Source organism: Macaca mulatta, chromosome X (genome assembly GCF_049350105.2).
Source record: "Macaca mulatta isolate MMU2019108-1 chromosome X, T2T-MMU8v2.0, whole genome shotgun sequence".
Classification (NCBI taxonomy): domain Eukaryota; kingdom Metazoa; phylum Chordata; class Mammalia; order Primates; family Cercopithecidae; genus Macaca; species Macaca mulatta.
Window position 1 is genome coordinate 30,460,441 of NC_133426.1, and position 24,184 is coordinate 30,484,624.

Consider the following 24,184-nt stretch of genomic DNA (forward strand, 5'->3'; position numbering starts at 1 on the left):
ACTTGGGAGGATGAGGGAGGAGAATCACTTGAACCCAATGTCAGGCCTCTGGGCCCAAGCCAAGCCATCGCATTCCCTGTGACTTGCATGTATACGCCTAGATGGCCTGAAGTAACTGAAGAATCACAAAAGAAGTGCAAATGCCCTGCCTCGACTTAACTGATGACATTCCACCACAAAAGAAGTGAAAATGGCCGGTCCTTGCTTTAAGCGATGATATTATCTTGTGAAATTCATTTTCCTGGCTCATCCTGGCTCAAAAAGCTCCCCCACTGAGCACCTTGTGACCCCCACTCCGGCCCGCCAGAGAACAACCCCCCTTTGACTGTAATTTTCCTTTACCTACCCAAATCCTATAAAACGGTCCCACCCTTATCTCCCTTCGCTGACTCTTTTGGGACTCAGCCCGCCTGCACCCAGGTGATTAAAAAGCTTTATTGCTCACACAAAGCCTGTTTGGTGGTCTCTTCACACGGACACGCATGACACCCAGGAGACGGAGGTTGCAGTGAGCGGAGATCGCACCATTGCACTCCAGCTTGGGCAACAAGAGCAAAATTCCATCTCAAAAAAAAGAAAATCATGATTGTAGCCTGCACTTGGATCTATGCCTAATAAGACAGTCGGGTATAACTGAAACAAAAACAGTTTACACACACCTTTTGTGATTTATTGGTTACTCAAAGGGAGCCCAGTCCATAGTGTGAAAAGTGAATTGCTGCAGAGGTGAAAAGAGGTGTGTCTAGAGGAAGTCCTTGTAGCAGTGTTTTGTTCCTGCTGGATCTGAGCCTTTGAATAGATTCTGAAACAGTATATCAAATCCTCTCTCAAAGCACCATTATATGAATGAACAAATAATTCATTGAAAAGTAAAACTAAACTAAATTAAGATCCCTGGGAAAAGAAAATCAATACTCCAGAACAATGGATCCAAAGCTCAAATCGGCTAACATAATTCTTAAAATTATAGCTTTTAGGCCACTTCAATTTGTTTTTCAATGCAGTATTGAACTACTGACAAATTAGGGAGACATAGTCCCCACCCACAAGCTACTCTTTATAAACACCAGATGTTACTGGAACCACCACTTCTGCTAAAAAGGTTTAACTTCCCCTTGTAAATTAATAAGAAATAAGAATCACAAAAATTGGAATATATTCTCAAAGTATTCCAGAACTTGTGGGATAACTAATAACAAGTATACTTATCTTTAAAGTTAAAGTTTTGGCCGGGCGCGATGGCTCACGCCTGTAATCCCAGCACTTTGGGAGGCTGAGGCGGGCTGATCACGAGGTCTGGAGATGGAGACCATCCTGGCTAACACGGTGAAACCCTGTCTTTACTAAAAATACAAAAACAAAAACTTAGCCGGGCGTGGTGGCGGGCACCTGTAGTCCCAGCTACTTGGGAGGCTGAGGCAGGAGAATGGCGTGAACCCAGGAGGCGGAGCTTGCAGTGAGCCGAGATCGCACCACTGCACTCCAGCCTGGGTGACAGAGCGAGACTCTGTCTCTAAATAAATAAATAAATAAAGTTTTGCAGATAAGCAATTCTATGAATATTGAATGTCTTTTTAACCTATAAGAAGATACCACTCTTGATTGATTTTCTTTTTGGAGTGCCTGAAAGGACACAAAGATAGATGTGTACCTGCCCCCCACCCGCTACACCCTTGTTCTGCTCTCTAATCTTTGCACATACCAGAGATTTCGTAAGTTCTGTGAGTACCTGATTTTCTGCACGTACCAGAGATTTTGTTTTGCACATACCAGAGATTTTGTAAGTTCTGAGGCAAGGTCACAAGACGTGTTTAAGTAAGATAAACTCTTGCTGCCATAAACCTGCTCTCCCGCCTCAAAGTTTGAACCAAAATATCAGAAATGGCGGGAACCAATCATAGTTAGCCAAATCGCCTTGTTCAAACACTAGCCAATCGTATATCTGATTTGTATAATAACTCTATGCCCACTTTTCTTAGACTATATAACACTGCTCGGAGCTCAGTGGGGGAGCTCTCCTGCCCGTCTCGTTTCACGAGCGAGGGAGAGTTCCAGGTTCGAACCTGTAATAAAGATCCTTGCTGCTTAGCTTTGACTCTGGACTCTGGTGGTCTTCTTCGGGGAATAAACGGTCTGGGCATAACATGCCTAGGTTCAATTTAAAGGATCTCTGCATGAGCTAGGCCAATTGATGTAAAGGTTGCTTTTTAAAAAAAATTTTAATTTCACGGCTTCCCCATTCCTCTGTGTGTGTATACACACTTGCTAGTGATTTCTTTTCTTCAAATAGAAATTATGAATATCATTTTAAAAAGAGCTGTTTCTGCTAACCTTACAAAATATGTTTAATTTGCTGTTTAAATAAAATAGCAAACTTTCTCAAACTTACAGATGCCTCTTGAGCCTTGGATTTCCATTTCTATTTGCTGCATTTCTGAGTCTCTGTTATCGCTATTTAGTGTGGAAACATACACATTATTTTGGCTTATGATTCAGAAAAGACAGTTTTTTTAAATCACAGTTTCTCCAGAGTTCACGTTGATAATGCAACATTTGAACTTCTGCTTCTAGTCAAGATGGAGTAATGGGGACCAAATTTACAGGGACAAAACTGTAAAACAGCAGTTTTCAAGACATTGGACATTGGGCAATGAACAATAATCGCTGAGAAACAAGAAACAAAGTGAGCTCTATAGTTGCCCCAGGCAATTGAATCCAATTATATATAAAATGGAAAATACATCATGAACAAGTGGGGTTCATCCCAGGAATGCAAGATGGGTTTAGCATTCAAAACTTAATCAATAAAACTCTCACCAGACTAGGAATAGAAGGGAACCTCCTCAACCTAATAAAAGGCATTTATGAGAAACCTACCGTTAACCTCACACTTAATGGTGAAAGACTGAATGTTTTCCCCCTAAGATTAGGAACAAGGCAAGGATCCACTCTCACCAATTCTATTCAAAATTGTACTGGAAGCTGCAGCCAGTGAAATAGGGCAAAAATGAAAGGCATTCATATTGTAAGGGAAGAATAAAACTGTCTTTATTCACAAATGACATTCCTGTCTACGCAGAAAGTCCTGTGAAATCTACAAGAAAGATACTAGAATAAGTGAGTTTAGCAAAGTTGTAGGATACAAGATAAATAATGAAAAATAGATTGTGTTTTCTATATACTAGCAATGAAAATGGGAAATTTAAATTATAAATTATAACAATATCTTTTACAGTGACAACAAAAATATAAAATACTATCATGTCTGTAATCCCAGCGTTTTGGGAGGCCAAGGCAGGCAAATCACTTGAGCCCAGGAGTTCGAGATCAGCCTGGACAACATGGCGAAACCCCATCTCTACAAAATAATCCAAAAAAAATTAGCCTAGTGTGGCGGTGTGCACCTGTAGTCCCAGCTACTTGGAAGGCTGAGATGGGAGGATCACCTGAGCCCAGGTGGTCAAGGCTGTGGTGAGCCATAATCACACCACTGCACTCCAGCCTGGGCAATAGAGTGAGACCTATCTCAAGTATGTATATATATATAAAATACTTGAAGATAAACCTGACAAAGTGCATGTGATACCTACACACTGAAAACTGAAAAACATTGCTGAGATAAATTGAAGAAGACCTAAATAAATGGAGAACTACACCATGTTCATTGATTGAAAGACTCAATATTGTGAAGATGTCTATTTGAAGCAAACCCAAATAAGATGTCAGCATGATTGTCTTTAAAGCTTAACAAGATGATTATAAAATTAATGTGGAAATGCAAAGAACCTAGAATGTCTCAAATATCTTTGAAAAATAGGAAACAAGTTCGAGGACTTATATTACTTGATTTGTAGGGGTCCTCCAACTCCTACAAGTTGGAGGACTTATATTACTTGACTTCAGTAGTGACCCCTTATCCATGGTTTTGCTTTCTGTGGTTTTAGTTACCTGCAGTCAACCATGGTCCAAAAATATTAAATGGAAGATTTCAGAAATGAAGAATTCATAAGTTTTAAATTGCACATCATTATGAGTAGCATGATAAAACCTTGTGCCTTCCTGCCAGGGATGTGAATCATTTCTTTTTTCAGTGTATCCACGCTGTGTATACACTACCCACCTATTAGTCATTTAGTATTCATCTCAGTTATCAGATTGACTGTCATGGTATGGCAGTACTTGTGTTCAAGTAACCTTTATTTTACTTAATAATGGCCCTAAAGTACAAGAGTAGTGATGCCAGCAATTCAGATATGCCAGAGAAGAAGGATGTATACAGTACAAGAAGATATTTTGAATATACATGTATCAAAATATCACATTGTATCCCACAAATACAATTATGGTGTGTCAATTAAAAATAAAATAAAACTTTTAAAAAGGGATATTTTGAGAGAGACCACATTCACACAGCTTCTATTAGAGTATATTGTTATAATCATTCTACTGTATTAGTATTGTTATTAATCTCTTATTTTGCCTAATTTATAAATTAAACATTATCATAGTTTTATATGCATAGGAAAAAACATAGTATAGATGAGGTTTGGTACCATCCATGGTTTCAGGCATCCACTGGGGGTCTTGGAACATATACACTGAGGATAAGAGTAAGCTACTCTATAAAGTTGCAGTTGGTGTTGGTGTAAGGATTGATAAATAGGTCAGTTGATCAGAATAGGAAATCCATAAGTAGATCCATATCAATATAGTCAATTGGCTTTTTACAAAGGTACAATGGCAATTCAGCAGAGAAAAGCTAGTCTATTCAACAAGTGCTGGAACAGTTGGATATTCAACCATATTCGAAAAAGCAAACTTAAATTCACGCTTTGTGGTATATACAAAATTAACTAAAAATATATCAGAGACCCAAAGGTAAAGCCTGTAACTGTACAACTTCTAGAAAAAAAAATAAGAGGAAATCTTTGTTACATTGGGTTTGGTAGTGATTTCTTAGATACAACATCAAAACCATGATACATATAATAAAATAAATGAAAATTGGACTTTGACCAAATTAAGAACTTTCACTCCTCAAAAAAATACTGAGAGAATAAAAAGACAAACCACAGATTGGGATAATATGTATGCAAATTGCATATCTGTTAAAGAACTAGTATCCAGAATATATAAAGGAAGCAACTCAATTAAAAGTGGGCGAAAATTTTGAATAGACACCTCACCAAAGAAGATATATGGATGTCAAATAAGCACATTAACAGATGATTCGACATCATTAGTAAAGGGAAATGCAAATTAAAATCACAATGAGCAACTGCTACACACCTATTAGAATGTCTAAAATTAAAATGACTGATCATACCAAGTGTTGGTGAGAATGTGGAACAACTGAAACTCTTATGCATTTCTGGTGGAAATGTAAAATGGTACAACCACTTCAGAAAACAATTGTGCAGTTTATTAAATAGTTAAACATATACCTAAGTATTTGCTCATCGAAAGAGAAATCAAAGCATACATACACAAGATTTGTATACAAATGTTCATAGCAGCTTTACTTGTCAGTAGCCAAAACCCGGAAACTTCGCAAATATCCATCAACAAGTGAATGAATAAAAATTATGTAAGCCAGGCATAGTGGTGTGTGCCTCTAATCCCAGCTACTCAGGAGGCTGAAGTGGGAGGATAGCTTGAGCCCAGGAGTTTGAGACCAGTCTGAGCAACACAGAGAGACCCCCATCTCAAAATAAAAAAAAAAAAGTTGTGATGTATCATGCAATGGAATACTACTAAACCATAAAAAGGATTGGGACTCCTTGTTCCAAAATGATGATATAGAAGCAAATTCACTTCATTCTCCTCCCCACAGAAAACCAAAAACAAATATACATTGCCAAGATTATCACCAGAAACATCCTAGATCTTATATATGAAGATGAGACTGTTTCCAGGGCAGCAGAGAAGTAAAAAACTCTAAGCCGACGGTAAGAGAATCAAACTTCAACATCCACAGTGCCCTTGCCCCATTCTGCCTGGCACCAAGTGCATAGAAAGTTTTCCCCCAACTCACTGTTTCTACACTGGAAAAAGTAAGATTGAGGTGCACAATCAACTTCCCCACCATCTTGGGTTCCTGGGCAGGATGTTTCTGCCTTAACCGACCAGAAGCATCGCGAATGCCTGAAGGGAAAAATAATCCTGAGGACAGGCAGTGACAAAGGCGGGAGGCAGGACTACCATTCCCAGACCTGAAAACTCATAAGCAGGAGACGCCAAATCAGAGTGGCTGCTCAGTATCACCACGCTGTAGGAGGTTCATCCTATAGATCCCCTGGGCATGAACCACTAGATAGCCTTCCCAAAATGCTGGGCTATCCCCTTTAGGACCTCCCCGATTTGGGTTGGGCAGTGCTCTGATTGTTTACTAGAACAAAGGTGAACCTGAGCTTCAAGCACCACCTAGAGCTAAAAGGAGGCAGTGACCTAGCAGTAAACAACCTCTAAGCAAATATATATATCTAATTTAAAAAATATATCTAATTAAAAAAAAAAGTCAGACAGAGAAGACTGGAATAAATAACTCATCCTTCAATGCAAAGACATACACTGGAAACAACAGCAAACAGGGAACCATGACCTCTCCAAATGGACAAAACAAGGAACCAGTAACTGACCCTAACAAGATGATGGTATGTGATCTCTCTGACCAAGAATTCAAAATAGTAGCTTCAAGGAAACTCGGTGACCTCTAAGATAACAGAGAAAAGCAATTCAGAAACTTATCAGGGAAATTTAACAAAGAGATTGAAATAATTTAAAATAAAAACAAATCTTGGAACTGAGAAATACATTTGCTGAACTGAAAAAGGAATGGATTAGCAGTGCATACTGTTTTACGCATCCGTGTGAAGAGACCCCCAAACAGGTTTTGTGTGAGCAACAAGGCTGTTTATTTCACCTGGGTGAAGGTGGACTGAGTCCGAAAAAGGAGTCAGCAAAGGGTGGTGAGATTATCATTAGTTCTTATAGGTTTTGGGATAGGCGGTGCAGTTAAGAGCAATGTTTTGGGGGCAGGGGGCAGATCTTACAAAGTACATTCTCAAGGGTGGGGAGAATTACAAAGAACCTTCTTAAGGGTGGGGAAGATTATAAAGAACCTTCTTTTTTTTTTTTTTTTTTTGAGACGGAGTCTCGCTGTGTCGCCCTGTCTGGAGTGCAGTGGCCGGATCTCAGCTCACTGCAAGCTCTGCCTCCCGCGTTTTTACGCCATTCTCCTGCCTCAGCCTCCTGAGTAGCCGGGACTACAGGCGCCCGCCACCTCGCCCGGCTAGTTTTTTGTATTTTTTAGTAGAGACGGGGTTTCACCTTGTTAGCCAGGATGGTGTCGAACTCCTGACCTCGTGATCCACCCGTCTCGGCCTCCCAAAGTGCTGGGATTACAGGCTTGAGCCACCGCGCCCGGCAAGAACCTTCTTAAGGGTGGGGGAGATTACAAAGTACATTGGTCAGTTAAGGTGGGGCAGAAACAAATCACCAATGGTGGAATGTCATCAGTTAAGCTATTTTCACTTCTGTGGATCTTCAGTTGCTTCAGGCCATCTGGATGTATACGTGCAGGTTACTGGGGATATGATGTTTTGGCTTGGGCTCAGGGGCCTGACACATACAACATGGATGGACCTCAAAATAATTTTTCTGTGTGATAAAGGTCAAACAAAAATGAGTGCATGCTGTATGATTCCATTTCCATAAAATTCTAGAATATGCTTACTAATCAATAGCAGCAGAAAACAGATCAGTGGTTGCCTTGGAATGGAAGATGCAGGAGAGGATTACAAACACTCATAAGTAATGAACAGAATGAGGGACATGGTCAAATAGCAGCTGCCTTGTGGGTTAAAAGAATGTAAAAATAACTTCAATCGAGTAAAAAGTTAGTACAGAAAGGGGAAGCAATTTTATAAATAAATGCTGTTTATTCTCAATTTCATAAATTATTTCTAAACGTATTTTGTTAGTAGCCTGTCTTATTTTTTGAAGTTTGAGATTGTTTCATTTAAATTTAAAAAACAGGGAAATACACACACAGCACATGAGGAAGGAGATTGCAATCATTGTGATCGGACATTACCAGATAATGTATCATGCCTTGTAATGTAAATTATGGCTGAAAGAAGGCAAAATGCTCTTTTTTTTTTTTTTAAGACGAAGTCTCAAAAAGGCTGGAGTGCAATGGCGCAATCTCGGCTCACTGCAACCTCCGCCTCCCGGGTTCAAGAGATTCTCCTGCTTCAGCCTCCCAAGTAGTTGGGATTATGGGCACACGCATCCACGCCCAGCTAATTTTTGTATTTTTAGTAAAGACACAGTTTCACCATGTTGGCCAGGCTGGTCTCAAACTCCTGACCTCATGATCCACCCGCCTCAGCCTCCCAAAGTGCTGGGATTATAGGCATGAGCCACTGCACCTGGCCCAAAATGCTCTTTTAACGTAATTCAGACAGGGTTCTAGCTCCCAATAAATAAAAGGAAATAAAAGGAACAATGGATTTTTCTTATATAACTGGGTCTTTTGCCTCTTGTAGAGGAAGTTTTCAAAGAAAATTAATTTCTGTGAAGGCAGGATGTGTTTGCTCTCAAATTCTCTAGAAGATCAACTAGAGCCCCTCTTCTTTATGCCCCCCTTCCCTATGATGCTCTTTCCATAATACAGACTACAAGGCTCTGAAACTGTCTGCCTTGGAGCAGTGGTGACTGGAAGGAGGAGAAAAAAACATTGAAATTAGGGGTACTTGAAGCTACAAAATCTCCAAAGCTCCAGAAAAGACCGATGAGTACTGTGATTTAGTTATTTCTAATGGGGGATTTGGCAAATACTTAGGGCAGGGCCTTGTCTCCTTTCCCAGTGATATAGTTTGGATGTTTATCCTGGCCCAAATCTCTTGTTGAAATGTAATCCTCAGTGTAGGAGGTGGGGCCTAGTGAGAGGTGTTTGGATCCTAGGGCAGATCCCTCAAGAATTGCTTGGGCCATCCCCTTGGTGATAAAATGAGCTCTTGCTCTGAGTTTACAGGGGATCTGGTCATTTAGAAGTCTTTGGCACTTCCCCCGGCTCTATCTCTCTCTTGCTCCTGCTTTCGCTCTGTGAAATGTCTGCTCCTGCTTCACCTTCCAACATGAGTAAAAGCTCCCTGAGGCCTCTCTAGAAACCAAGCGGATGCCAGCAGCATGCTTCCTGTAAAGCCTGCAGAACCATGAGCAAATTAAACTTCTTTTCGTTATAAATTACCCAGTCTCAGGTATTTGTTTATAGCAATGCAAGAACAGCCTGGTACACCACATTAAATCAAAGAGGATAAGATAAAGAAATGGCTTGAGAAGCATATCAGTTTGGGTTCAATCAGGGGAAAAATACACAAAGAAATGTTATTATAAACAATTATTGGCCAGGCACAGTGGCTCACGCCTGTTATCCCACCACTTTGGGAGGCCAAAGTGGGCGGATCACTTGAGGTCAGAAGTTCGAGACCAGCCTGGCCAACATGGTGAAGCCGTGTCTCTACTAAAAATAAAGAGTAGCCAGGCGTGGCGGTTCATACCTGTAATCCCAGCACTTTGGGAGGCCGAGGTGGGTGGATCACCTGAGATCAGGAGTTTGAGACCAGCCTGATCAACATGGAGAAACCCTGTCTCTACTAAAAATACAAAATTAGCCATACATGGTGGCACACGCCTGTAATCCCAGCTACTTGGGAGGCGGAGACAGGAGAATCACTTGAACCCAGGAGGCGGAGGTTGCGGTGAGCTGAGATCACGCCATTGCACTCCAGCCTGGGCAACAGAGCAAGACTCCATCTCAAAAATAAATAAATAAATAAAATTTAAAAAAAGAGTAGCTGGGGGTGGTGGCAGGTACCTGTAATCCCAGTTTCTTGGGAGACTGAGGCATGAGAATCACTTGAACCTGGGAGGCAGAGGTTGCAGTGAACCCAGATTGCACCACTGCACTCCAACCTGGGTGACAGAGTGAGACTCCATCTCAAAAAAACAAAACAAGACAAAACAAAGCAAAACAACAACAAAAAACAATTATTAACTATAACAGAGGATTGGAGAAATGAGAGACTGCCTAGTAAAAGGTAAGGAGAACACTACAGAATATAAGAATAGCAGATACAGAAGTAAACAGACCAGGTCCCAAAATAGAGTTCCCAAGGAAGATTACCTCACCCAGGGATGACTCACTGACAGAGAAGTTGTGGTGCCTCACCAGCAGAATTTGCTGGTGTTAAATAAAATTTATGGAAGGCAATTGATTTGGACAGAGCTGATGTACTATACCCCAATAAACCAGCCCAAAATGGAGTCACTCATGCTAAGGTTCGATATAATCAAACTGAAACCTAAGCTCTTTACTTGTAAGATTTGACCTTCCAAGAAATCAGGAAAGAAATGAGAGCCAAATTCCCAAATGGGCCAGTTTTCTAAAACAAAAACAGGAGATTCAGAGCAACCAACCAAAAGGGGCCAAGGCAACCTGAGCCTGCAGGATAAGAAAATCCCCTCTGCTTTAACTCATACAAGAAAAGTAACCTGTTGTTAACCAATTCACCTTTTGCACTATGCTGCTTCCTTGTTCCTGCCAAAGTTATCTTACAAAAACTGACTGCTCTGCTATGCCCAGTGGAATTTCTGTCTATTTTGTAGACTGGATGATGCCCAGTTCATAAATTACTAATAAAAGTCAATTATATTTTTAAAAATCAATTTGTTGAAATTTAATACTTTAATGCTAGAAACCCACCTTCTGTTAACTTGCTAGAAAAAAAAAATCCATCATCAAGGATTCCCAAGAAGATGTTTGCAGGGAGGTTTCTCATGAGAGGCACTCTACTACAAAACCACCCAAGATGGGGGCCAGGTGAAGCTGCTGGACACTACATGCTGCTGGCATCTGTGCACTGTGGGGACTGGGGACTGGAGAAACTGTCTACACTGGAGAAGCCCAGAGCCCTACAGGAGAGTGCCTGAGCAAGCATACCAGAGCATGAAATGAAATACTTTTCTCCTACAACGTCTCTCTAGCACCTTCTACTGACAAAGATGAACTTTGTGCAGCTGGCAAAAGAAGCATATTTAAAAGGCCCAGATCCATTTTCCCATAGCAGGCAAAAAAGGGTGAATATGGATCTGAGAGTCAATGAATCAATAACTGGCACAGGAAGTGAGAAAGAAAGCAGAGAGGAGCCAGTGAGCAAGATTATGTTCATGGGGAAAACCCTTGGAAGGCCTAGGAAATGCCTACATAGGACACCTCCTGCATACACACAAGGTTCTTATGTATAGAAAGTAGTTGAGTGCTGGTCCTCCTCAGCCCTCTGCCCATAAGGATTAGTTACTAGTTCTCTGCAGTTATGAAAAGTTACTATTTGCTCTGGGTCTTGTGTGCACTGCTTTCAGAAAACTATGGTGGCCCTGGCAGAGAGAAGTATGCCCATCCCCCAGGGGCTTCAACTAGCACTAGCTATATTTATAAGGTGAGTTCCTAGTGGCCAAGGAGCACTTACCCAAAGATGATGGCTTAAACAGACTAACAGTATACTCATTTCCCCAGCTTTCCCTTCTCCAGCAGGTAACCAAAAAGAAAAGTAAGGATAATGTAAGAAACATTTATTAAGTATCCTTTATCACACACTATACTAGGCACTTTTAATTTTTTTAATTTTTTTTTTTTTTTTTTTTGAGACGGAGTCTTACTCTGTCGCCCAGGCTGGAGTGCAGTGGCCGGATCTCAGCTCACTGCAAGCTCCGCCTCCCGGGTTTACGCCATTCTCCTGCCTCAGCCTCCCGAGTAGCTGGGACTACAGGCGCCCGCCACCTCGCCCGGCTAGTTTTTTGTATTTTTTAGTAGAGACGGGGTTTCACCGTGTTCGCCAGGATGGTCTCGATCTCCTGACCTCGTGATCCGCCTGTCTCGGCCTCCCAAAGTGCTGGGATTACAGGCTTGAGCCACCGCGCCCGGCCCGGCACTTTTATATACACATACATTTTACAGAAGAGGTATCTAAAAATTAGTGGACCAAGTAGCAGAACTATGACTTAAACTCTTCTAACTCAAATTCCAGAGCTAATTCCATTAATCCATGTGGAAGACTGGCTTCCCATAAATATCATCAAGATGACTTGTTGATCAGACAAAGATGACTTTATTCTTATTGAAGTAAAAGAAAGAAACCTTGACAGAATCTTGGGCAGGGAGGGGAAAGTCAAGATATTTATGAGAGTTTGAAATCTGACTTAAGGCAGGCCTTTCAATTAGGAGTCTTATTATTGGGTAAGAATAATAGTTTAGGCCGGGCGCGGTGGCTCAAGCCTGTAATCCCAGCACTTTGGGAGGCCGAGACGGGCGGATCATGAGGTCAGGAGATCAAGACCATCCTGGCTAACCCGGTGAAACCCCGTCTCTACTAAAAAATACAAAAAAAAAAAAAAAAAAAAAACTAGCCGGGCGAGACGGCGGGCGCCTGTAGTCCCCGCTACTCGGGAGGCTGAGGCAGGAGAATGGCGTGAACCCGGGAGGCGGAGCTTGCAGTGAGCTGAGATCCGGCCACTGCACTCCAGCCTGGGTGACAGAGCAAGACTCCGTCTCAAAATAAATAAATAAATAAATAAATAAATAAATAAATAAATAGCTCAGACAACTCTACTGGAAAAATCTAATAATCCAATTTTAAAATGGGCAAAAAATTTGAATAGACATTTCTCAAAAAAAGACATACAAATGGCAGACAGGCATATGAAAAGGTGCTCAGCATCTTTGATCATTGGAGAAATGCAAATCAAAACTACAATGAGATGTCATCTCACCCCATTTAAAATGGCTTAATCCAAAAGATAGGCAATAACAAATCCTGGCGGGGATGTGGAGAAAAGAGAACCCTTGTACAATGTTGGTGGGAATAAATTAGTACAATCACTATGGAGAACAGTTTGCAGGTTCCTCAAAAAAGTAAAAATAGAGCTACCATATCATCCAGTAATTCCACTGGATATACTGTATTTACTCACAAGAAAGGAAATTGGAGTATTGAAGAGATATCTGCATTCCCATGTTTCTTGCAGCACTGTTCACAATGGCCAGAATTTGGAAACAACCTAAGTGTCCATCAACAGAGGAATGAATCAAGAAAGTGTGGTACTTAGACACAATGGAGTACTATTCAGCAATAAAAAAGAATGAGATCCTGTCATTTGCAACAACATGGATAGAACTGGAGGCCATTCTGCTAAGTGAAATAAACCCAGCAAAGAAAGATAAACATTGCAGGTTCTCACTTCTTTGTAGGATCTAAATGTCAAAACAATGAAATTTATGGACATAGAGAATGGAAGGATGATTACTAGAGGCTGGAGAGGATAGTGGTGGGTGGTGGGGGCAAGTTACCGATGGTTAATGAGTACACAGAAAACAGAAAGAGTGAATAAAACCTAGTATTTGATAGCACAAAAAGGTGCCTATAGTCAATAATAATTTAATTGTACATTTTAAAATCACTAAAAGAGTCGAATTGGATTGTTTGTAACACAAAGGATAAATGCTTGAGGGTATGGATACCCCATTTTCCATGAGGTGATTATTATGCATTGCATGCCTGTAACAAAATATCTCATGTACCTCATAAATATATATATACCTACTATGTACCCACCAAAATTCAAATAAAATATTTTTTAAAAATAAAAATTTTTAAACATTTTAAAACTTTAAAAATAAAGACAGTGGAGGATGGAGTAGTAAAGTCACATCAATGATTGTAAATAGTGAGCTCTGTGGGTGTAGATGGTTTTGGTTGTCATCTGTAAGGCCTTTTTCTTCTTCATGATCATAAAAATTTAAGCATCGTATGTGGCAAATTATTCTGTACGTGAACTGATCATTAACCGATTTCAATATTAAGACCACTGTAAGCATACTAACTCACATTTGGAAGTAATAGAACTTCCTATGTGCTCTACATATACCAGCTCATTTACTCACCATACAACTCTATGTGGTAGGTACTATTTTCGTCCACATTTTATAGATAGTGAATTTACACATGGAAAGGTTGAGTAACTTGCTCTAGGTCAAATGCAGCAGGCAACCAAGCTGGAATTTGAACCCAGGCAGTCTGATTCCAGAGTGCTTGCTCAGGACCAATATACTAATTGTTCCATGTTAGGGTTTTTCAGCTACCTTTTCCTCAATTCCAGTGCAATTCCAATAATTCGGTTCAGCAAGGTGATTTGCCCAGGGTCATTCAGTTAATAAGTTATGGCCTTAGAACTAAGTTTTCAGGCTACTTCACCCAAGTAATGTTTTCCCTGCCCTTCTATTGGTCTTCCACAACTAACTCTTTAATTTCCAAAGAACTATTAGCAAGTCCCTTAAATATTGCCCAACAACGACAAAATCCACATAAAAGACTAGTTCTTTATTAACCTAAGTTGGAGGTCTCTGCAAGTTGGAGCCCTGACTGAACTTTGATTCCTGCTATAAAATATGAAGAAAGATACAAAATTTTCATGTTCTCACAGCTTTGAAGTGGCTTTGCTAAACAACCTTCATTAGGAAGCAACTAAGAGTAACAATAATCCCTTACTTAAAACAAATATTTAACTCTTATAATAGAAATGTAAACACAGCAATGATTTGTGATTTCTCAATATGTTCTTCTTCGCTAAAGGGCGTTTAACTGGTTTTGATCTGTAGTCAGGATAAAGGTACTACAAACTTAAAACTTCCAAAAATAAGGACACAGACAAGAAAGATAAGCTATGAAATAAACCTTATTTGGATAAGAGAAAATAAAGCATGACACCCTTAAATGTCTAATACTAAAGTTTTCTTTCCATTAACTCAGGAAATACAGCTTTATAAAAGTCATTGGGATTGGCCTTCTTCGGATTTTAAAAGAATAATGACACTTGTCTTTCAGTTGCTGTGCCCATTTTTGTGAATTCTGAAGCTGATGGGCAAGTTGGTTTTCAACTCTGAGCAAAGGAAAAGATAGGTGTTGTAGGGTCTCAGAAAATGATACCCCAAAATGAAGGTCTCAGAAGCAGTTATCTCTGACTTTCTCCTGCCCTCCTATTGCTGGCTTCTCATTCTCCCCCAAGGCTAGCTACAGAAACTAGAATCCCTCTTCCCCAAAATGAATTAGAAGTCAGAAACCCTTTCTCCCAAAGCCAGCCATAAAACCTAAAATTATTACTCTAACTTTCTCCCTGCCTTTCTGTGTAGAAACTGGCCATAAAGAAAAACTACCTAATCTACCTTGTTTGACTGTCATGAGACACCCCCACTCCAGAGAGGGACCTGCCCCATACCCAGAAGGAAGGAATGCACGCTCAGAGGCCAAGAAGAATCTAGACAGACAGGCCTTACCGGGTTTCCCCACCGTTTTTGTCCAAACACATTTCTACACAGCTATCGGTACTTTGTTGAACCTCAGCAGAAAAATGGACAGTTTCTTCTGTATCTTTGAGTTTTCATTGTGAATGCTCCCACATTCATGTAAAATTATGATCAAATAAATTTGCATCTGCCTTTTGTCTGTGATTTTCAGCAAACCTTCAGAGGGTGAAGGGAATGTTTTCCCTTGGTCCCTACAGTGTGCAACTTATAGACAATTGCCAGTGAAGATATTGCCTTTCTTTGTTGTGCGTTTCACAACCAGATTATGTAACTTTTTCAGGGTATGTCACCATCAGCAGCAACGTATTTAAATAACATCCTAAGTACACAAGGATTCTTGGCTTTTTACTTAGTGTGATTTGAAGTGGACTTTGCTGCTTCCTGTCTTTCCTCTTAGTGGGTAGAATGAAAAGAGAAGAGAGAGGTAGGGGGTGACAGGAATGTTCTTATAGGTCTGCTTGGAGAAAGGCATGAACGTGCTCCCTATTCATTCCCCCAACTCAACACCCACGCCCACATTACATAAGCAGCTCCATTCAGATGAAAGAAGCTCATTATATTGCCTTGAAAATGATACAATAATTGTGGGTCTCTCAGCTGCCTTTCCCTGTATTTACATGTCCAAAGCCACGCAAAATTTCCACTCCTAATCCAACCCCAAACCCTCCTCACTCTGCACTCATTCTTTTGATACCATTTTCTCATGAACCAACCATTGTGGAGGTTGTCACCTAGGTCGAAACCAGGTTAAAAAAACATATTATACTGAAGAAAAAACACTTGTCAAGCAGCAAGTAAATATTTGCTGAGAGCCTGTTATGAGGCCATACCTTTACGTAATGCCAGGTAGACCAAATACAGGAAGTGTCCTCCTAAACAGGAGACTAACCCTGTCCTTTGACAACAATGAGGGATTCTCCTATGTGAACAGCCACCTTAGCCTTAAGTTTTGCCCATTCCTCTAAGATACAACAAGCCAGAATTTTGTCTCTACCTTAAAGAGTAAAGTTTCTGGACTTAGAAGTTCGAAGATTTGCACTTGAGTTCGGGCTTAGTTCCCTAATAACACATATCAACTCTCTAGATCACTCTTGTTCATTAGTAATCTCCTTCATTTTGATTCATATTATCTTCACTTTGGATGATCATTTTTTTTCTGATGTTTTCAAATTCTGGGTTAGATACTACTAAATGCCATGAAATCAGAAGGGAAGATTAAGTTTAGGAGAGAAATATATAATTGGTCATGAAAATGTGCGTTTGAGACCTTAGAAAAGAATTGATATTCCTGAACAGTACGATTTTATTTAATTATAGAAGCAATTCTTCTATTATCCTCAAATTAACTCTACTACTGAATTTTGCATAGAGTTTCGATTATAAGCCAAGCTGTATTCTCGTTTCTTTTTCCATGTAAACTGCCAGAGTCAATTCTGTGTATGCACATAGTAAGTGTTGCTAACTCAAACTTTTTGTCAGTGAGTAGTTGATGAGGAGAAACGTGTTATAGCAGGGGATCTGGGGGATGGTAAAACTTTCTCAGGAGGTGTGCCAAGAACAGAGCACTTGGTCTGCATAAGAAGAAGACCCCTCTCTATGTGCAAAGGCTATAGTTGTATCAGTGAATGAAGGACTCTGTAAAAGAGCAAAACCACGGGCTGCGTGTGGTGGCTCATGCCTGTAATGTCAGCACTTTGGGATGCCAAGGGGGGTGGATCACCTGAGGTCAGGAGTTCGAGACCAGTCTGGCCAACATGGTGAAATCCCATCTCTACTAGAGATAAAAAAACTAGCTGGGTATGGTGGTGGGCGCCTGTATTCCCAACTACTCGGGAGGCTGAGGCAGGAGAATCCCCTTGAATCTGGGAGGCAGAGGTTGCAGTGAGCCGAGATCACACACCACTGTACTCCAGCCTGGGCGACAGAGCAAAACTCCATCTCAAAAAATTAAAAGCAAACAAACAAACAAACAAAACAAAAGGAAAAAAGAGCAAACGCACTGATGCAGAAGCAGGAGCAGCAAACACCTCAAAATGAAGGGAAAGAGGTAAAGGAATTAAGCAGTTAGGAATCTTACTGCTTCTCAGGTTTAATTCAGGTACTAAACTAACATAGCAAGTTTTCCTTCAGGTTACAGTAAACTGAAGTACTGTCAAGGGGGTATTATAAAGAAGCCACATCTGTCCTCTCCAGATAAATTACTAGCATTCCAGTTCCTCTGGAATTGGGAACATCCCTGTATAGTCCCAGAAGTGGTCACTGTTCTCAGGTCCTGGGGTAGGCAAAATAGTGATAACCCCAAAATGTCCATGCTCGAATCCCTGGAATCCGTGAACATGTATCCTTCCATAGCAGCAGGGAATTAAGGCTGCAAGTTGAGTTAAGGTTGCTAATTAGATGACCTTATGATAGGAAAATTATCCTGAATTGCAGTTCGGCGGTCCTGCGGGTCTGTCTCTTGCTTCAACAGTGTTTGGATGGAACAGATCCGGGGACTCTTTCTTCCAGCCTCCGACAGCCCTCCTATTTCCTCTCCACTTGCAACCTCCGGGACCATCTTCTTGGCCATCTCCTGCTTCTGGGACCTGCCAGCACCATTTTTGTGGTTAGCTCCTTCTTGCCGATCAACCATGAGCTCCCAGATTCATCAGAATTATTCCACCGACGTAGGGGCAGCCGTCAACAGCCTGGTCAATTTGTACCTGCAGGCCTCCTACACCTACCTCTCTCTGGGCTTCTATTTCGACAGTGATGATGTGTCTCTGAAAGGCATGAGCCACTTCTTCTGTAAATTGGCCGAGGAGAAGTGTGAGGGTTACGAGTGTCTCCTGAAGATGCAAAACCAGTGTGGCGGCCACGCTCTCTTCCAGGACATCAAGAAGCCAGCTGAAGATGAGTAGGGTAAAACCCCGGATGCCATGAAAGCCACCATGGCTCTGGAGAAAAAGCTAAACCAGGCCCTTTTGGATCTTCATGCCCTGGGTTCTGCCCGCACGGACCCCCATCTCTGTGACTTCCTGGAGAGTCACTTCCTAGATGAGGAAGTGAAGCTCATCAAGAAGATGGGTGACCACCTGACCAACCTCCACAGGCTGGCCGGCCCGGAGGCTGGGCTGGGCGAGTATCTCTTCAAAAGGCTCACTCTCAAGCACGACTAAGAGCCTTCTGAGCCCAGCGACTTCTGAGGGGCCCCTTGCAAAATAACAGGGCTTCTACCTAAGCCTCTCCCTCCAGCCACTAGGCAGCTTTCTTAACTACCCTAACAAGCCTTGGACCAAATGGAAATAAAGTTTTTGATGAAAAAAAAAAAAAAGGAAAATTATCCTGCATTACCTTGTGTGCCCAATGTAATTACAAGGGTCCTCAAAAGTGCAAGAAGGAGAGTCAGAATGATATCATGTGAAAAACACTAGACTAGCCATTATTGACTTTGAAAATGGCCTGAACCAAAGAATGAATGCAGATACCTCTTCTGAAGAGGAAGAGGCAAGAAAACGAACCCCCCCTTAGAGCTTCCAGAAAGGAATGCAGTCTTGCCAACACCTTGATTTTAGCCCAGTGAGATCCATTTTGAACTTCTGACCTCAGACCTGTAAGATAATAAATGTGTGTTGTGTTAATCAACTAAATTGGTGGTAACTTGTTACAGCAGCTATAAGAAACTAAACAGACCTTATATGACCTCTTAGTGGTATTTTAATTTTTTTTACTTCATTCGATTTTTGTAAGTTGCTCATTATGCATAAAGGAAATGCAGTTTTGTGTTCTTCCTCATCAATCTAATTCATCTGAAGTTATAACAGTCATTCTTCCCCAGGTTGTTTTTAATGAAAAATTTTACTTTGCAACTTGCTTTCTTCACTTACTATTTCACAGACATTTTCCAGGTCAATTCACGAGGACATAACTCATATAAAAGTTAAAATACTTATTCTTTTTAGCAAAGAAATACAAAGAAGAAAATATAGGCCGGGCGCGGTGGCTCAAGCCTGTAATCCCAGCACTTTGGGAGGCCGAGACGGGCGGATCACGAGGTCAGGAGATCGAGACCATCCTGGCTAACACGGTGAAACCCCGTCTCTATTAAGAAATACAAAAAACTAGCCGGGCGAGGTGGCGGGCGCCTGTAGTCCCAGCTACTCGGGAGGCTGAGGCCGGAGAATGGCGTAAACCCGGGAGGCGGAGCTTGCAGTGAGCTGAGATCCGGCCACTGCACTCCAGCCTGGGTGACAGAGCGAGACTCCGTCTCAAAAAAAAAAAAAAAAGAAAATATACAGAGAATTCTGAAGTTGAACACAGAAACAAAGGGAAAACAAAAAACAAAAACAAATAATTGGCCCATGACTCCACAGCCCACATAAACTATGTTGGCAATTTTTAAGTATCAGTAATACATGTTACTGGGCAGAAAATCCATACTGTACATATTGATACAAAATTTTAAGTGGAAGCTTTCCTCTTTTCCTTCCTCCACATTCCTCTCTCCAAAGGTAACTGTTCAAAGTTACATATGTTTCCTTCTAGAATTCTTTTTTTTTTTATTTTGAGACGGAGTTTCGCTTTGTCACCCAGGCTGGAGTGCAGTGGCGCGATCTCGGCTCACTGCAAGCTCCGCCTCCCGGGTTCACGCCATTCTCCTGCCTCAGCCTCCCAGTAGCTGGGACTACAGGCGCGCACCACCACGCCCGGCTAATTTTTTGTATTTTTAGTAGAGACGGGGTTTCACCATGTTAGCCAGGATGGTCTCGATCTCCTGACCTTGTGATCCACCCGCCTCCGCCTCCCAAAGTGCTGGGATTACAGGCGTGAGCCACCACGCCCGGCCTTTTTCTTTGCTATTATATTTTTGTACTATCATTTCCTTCAGATAAAAGTTCACAGTCACATGATACAGGAGAACGCCAAAAATCCTGGCATAGGTTATTTATTACTCTTGTGCTAGTGAACAAGGCTTAAACCTTTAAGCTTTAGTTTTCTTTTCTTTTTTTTTCCTTTTTTTTTTGAGACGGAGTTTTGCTCTTGTTGACCAGGCTGGAGTGTAGTTGTGCGATCTTGGCTCACTGCAACCTCCACCTCCCGGGTTCAAGTGATTCTCCTGCCTCAGCCTCCCAAGTAGCTAGGATTACAGGCATACGCTACACTCAGCTAATTTTCTGTTTTTAGTAGGGATAGGATTCCACTATGTTGGCCAGGCTGGTCTCGAACTCCTGACCTCAGGCGATCCACCCACCTTGGCCTCCCAAAGTGCTGAGATTCCAGGCGTGAGCCACCATGCTGGGACTGCGCTTTAGTTTTCTTATCTGCAAAACCAGAATACCACCTGTCATGTCTACTTTGCAAGGTTTCAAAGATAAAATGACATCATATATATGGAAATCCCTAAAAAATGTTACTGAGAAAAGTCGCCAAATTTCTCTTAATCTTTTTTCTTTTCTTTTTTTAATACAGACGGGGGTCTCACTATGTTACCCAAGCTGATCTTGAATTCCTAGTGATCCTCCAGCCTCAGTCTCCCAAGTAGTTGGGACAACAGATGTGCACCACCAGCTACTTAGTCTTTTTTTTTTTTTTTTGAGACAGAGTCTCTCTCTGTAGCCCAGGCTGGAGTGCAGTGGCACGATCTTGGCTCACTACAAGCTCTGCCTCCCGGGTTCACGGGAGTTTTAGGCCGGGCGCGGTGACTCGTGCCTGTAATCCCAGCACTTTGGGAGGCCAAGGCGGGCGGATCACGAGGTCAGGAGATCGAGACCATCCTGGCTAACACGGTGAAACCCCGTCTCCACTAAAAATACAAAAAATTAGCCGGGCGAGGTGGCGGGCGCCTGTAGTCCCAGCTACTCGGGAGGCTGAGGCAGGAGAATGGCGTAAACCCGGGAGGTGGGGCTTGCGGTGAGCTGAGATCTGGCCACTGTACTCCAGCCTGGGCGACACAGCGAGACTCCGTCTCAAAAAAAAAAAAAAAAAAAAAATGACGAATTACCTCCAAGCGTTCTTCCAACACAATTAGTCTATCAAGGCTGCTAATTAGGGGAGCTACTTTCATTTTAATTTAAAAATATAATATTCTTACTTGATAATTGCAATTTCCACCTCTTACTGAGGGTGGCAGTGCTGGTCTCTACAGAGATCAGGATTATTGGCGTTACAACGACCTTATTATTTGTTACATTGTACAAAACTCTTATTACCGTTCTCATTTTGTGTGGTATGCGTATATTTTTTAAGTATAAATGAAATGAAACTTTGTTTTGTATTAGAATGTGGTACTTTTTTTTATTTTTTATTTTTTTTTTTTTTTACGCCCACGCTGGAGTGCAATGGCACGACCTCAGCTCACTGCAACGTCTGCCTCCTGGGTTCAAGCGATTCTCCTGCCTCAGCCTCCCGAGTAGCTGGGAATACAGGCACACGCCATAATGCCTGGCTCATTTGCTTTGCATTTTTAGTAGAGATGGGGTTTCACCATGTGGGCCAGGCTGGTCTCTAACTGCTGACCTCAGATTATCTACCTGGCTCGGCCTCCCAAAGTGCTGGGATTACAGGAGTGAGCCACCGTGCCTGGCCTATTTTTTTTTTTTAAAAGGCATGTCATTGGGGTGGCAATGATACTGAGGTTACAATTTCAATCAAGTGATTTGTGCAACTCCAATTCTTTGTATTTACTTGCTATGTTATGACATTTTTGTTGGCTACCATCACTGCATCCACATTAGTCCTTTAAGTAGGTTAGAGGTCATCCTGAACCTCCCTACCTTTATTACCCGTGTGAATGACAGTGTCAACCATTGAAAGCAGAGAAGAGTTCATAGGAAGGGATTGAGGCACTCTGGTCTAACTACTAAACATTGGATTCTGTATACTTTATTAAGTAGAGTTTGCCTTTGGGTAACGACTGTAAAGGTCATATCATTTTTCCTCTAGCTCCTAACTTTTCTCCTGAAGCCTCTGCTTGACCTTTTGCCCAATTCTTTCCTATTAGGGAGAACCAGATCTGAGAGGCAGAATGTAGAGAAAAGAGCACTGCTTTGGCATTAGAAAACCTATGTTGTCATCTTCATTCTGCCACTCTGAGTTTGATTTACTCCAACTTAATCATTTAAATCTTGAACCTTGGTTTTCTCTTTTATAAATTGGGGTCAATGATGGTTAATTGAAGGTCGCTGAAAGACATAAACAGGAAAGTATTTATATAATTTATACATTTAGATTATTCATTTATTGAGATTTAAGCATAATATTTAATGGATTGCTCCTTACAGCAGTTTGTAAGTAACTCCACGGCCCTTGCACATGCTGCTGGTTGTGCTGAAATGACCTCTGTCCTTTACCTTTAGGATTCTGACTCTAAAAGACTGGTTAGAGTTTCCTCTTTAGTGATTCCCATAGCACTTATGCTTCCTTCTGTTTGGTCTTTACCACGTTACAATTTCTATTTACCTGTCTACATCTCCCTCTAGAGCAACTGGAGTCTTCAAGAGCAGAAATGAGCCTGGCATGGTGGCTCATGCCTGTAATCTTAGCACTTCGAGAGGCCTAGGTGGAAGGATTGCTTGAGCCCAGGAGTTCGAGACCAGCCTTGGCAACATAGTAAGGCTCCCATCTCTACAAAAATACAAAAATTAGCTGGGTCTGGTGGCTCATGCCTGTAGGCCCAGCTACACAAGGGGCTAAAGTGGAAGGATTGCTTGAGCCTAGGAGGTCTGCATTGAGCCACGATCACGCCATTGCACTCCAGTCTGGGTGACAGAGTGAGATCCTGTCACCAAAAGCAAAAAAACAAAAAACAGCCAGAACATGCATCTTAATAGGTTTAGATAACATACAGGACGCCCAATAGATATCTAATACAGAAGGAAGGTAGGGAGAAAGGATGGAGAAAGTAAGTCCAAGTAAAATGATAATACAAGGCTGACTGTGAAATGTGCTGTGGGAGTTAAAATAGGAACAGGTCATATTTGCTTGGGGAATCTACTTCATAGAAGAAGGGGAGGCCAGGCGCGGTGGCTCACGCCTGTAATCACAACACTTTGGGAGGCTGAGGCAGGCGGATCACCTGAGGTCAGAAGTTCAAGACCAGCCTGACCGACATGGTGAAACCCCGTCTCTACTAAAAATACAAAACAATTAGCCAGGCGTGGTGGCGCATGCCTGTAATCCCAGCTACTCTTCAGGAGGCTGAGACAAGGGAATTGCTTGAACCAGGAGGCAGAGGTTGCAGTGAGCTGAGATCGCGCCACTGCACTCTAGCCTGGGTGACAGAGTGAGACTCCATCTCGATAAATAAATAAATAAAATAAGAAGTGGAAGTGGAGATAGGCCTTGAAGAATTAGAATAATTTGAGAGGCAGAAATTGGAAAGGCAGGATCCCAGATGGAGGGAACAACACAGTAAAAGGCACAGAATAGGGAAAGAGCAGGATGTCTTTGGAAAATGGAAACCACTCTTAATGGCAGTGGGTAAAGTATAGATAGGGAAGTTGCGGGAGATGAAGCTGGAAAAGTAAACAGGAGCTTACTCTGAATTCAGAAATGAGGAAGTTTAAACAGTTCACAAGCTGCTTGGCGTATGTGGACTTCTCCTAAATGCTCAGAAAGAGCTCCTCTCCTGTTTCTCCTAATATAGTCAGGCTATGGCCTCCTTTCCTCCATCAGTAACTTGCTTGCATCAGGAGCCTTTCCCAGAAGGAGAGTAAATCCCTGTACATGACTTACTTCTATTACCTCTTCCTCCTACCATCAGTTTTACACTTACTGGGTCTTCTG

The 24,184-nt window shown here is 41.7% G+C and overlaps 1 pseudogene across 1 annotated transcript; it reads left to right on the forward strand.

Annotated features, from left to right (window-relative positions):
• Window positions 1-17,850: 17,850 nt before the first annotated feature.
• On the forward strand, window positions 17,851-18,734 carry LOC707306 (ferritin light chain pseudogene; annotated as a pseudogene). Its single transcript, XR_003725936.2, has one exon. The product of XR_003725936.2 is annotated as a ferritin light chain pseudogene (transcript).
• Window positions 18,735-24,184: the final 5,450 nt, after the last annotated feature.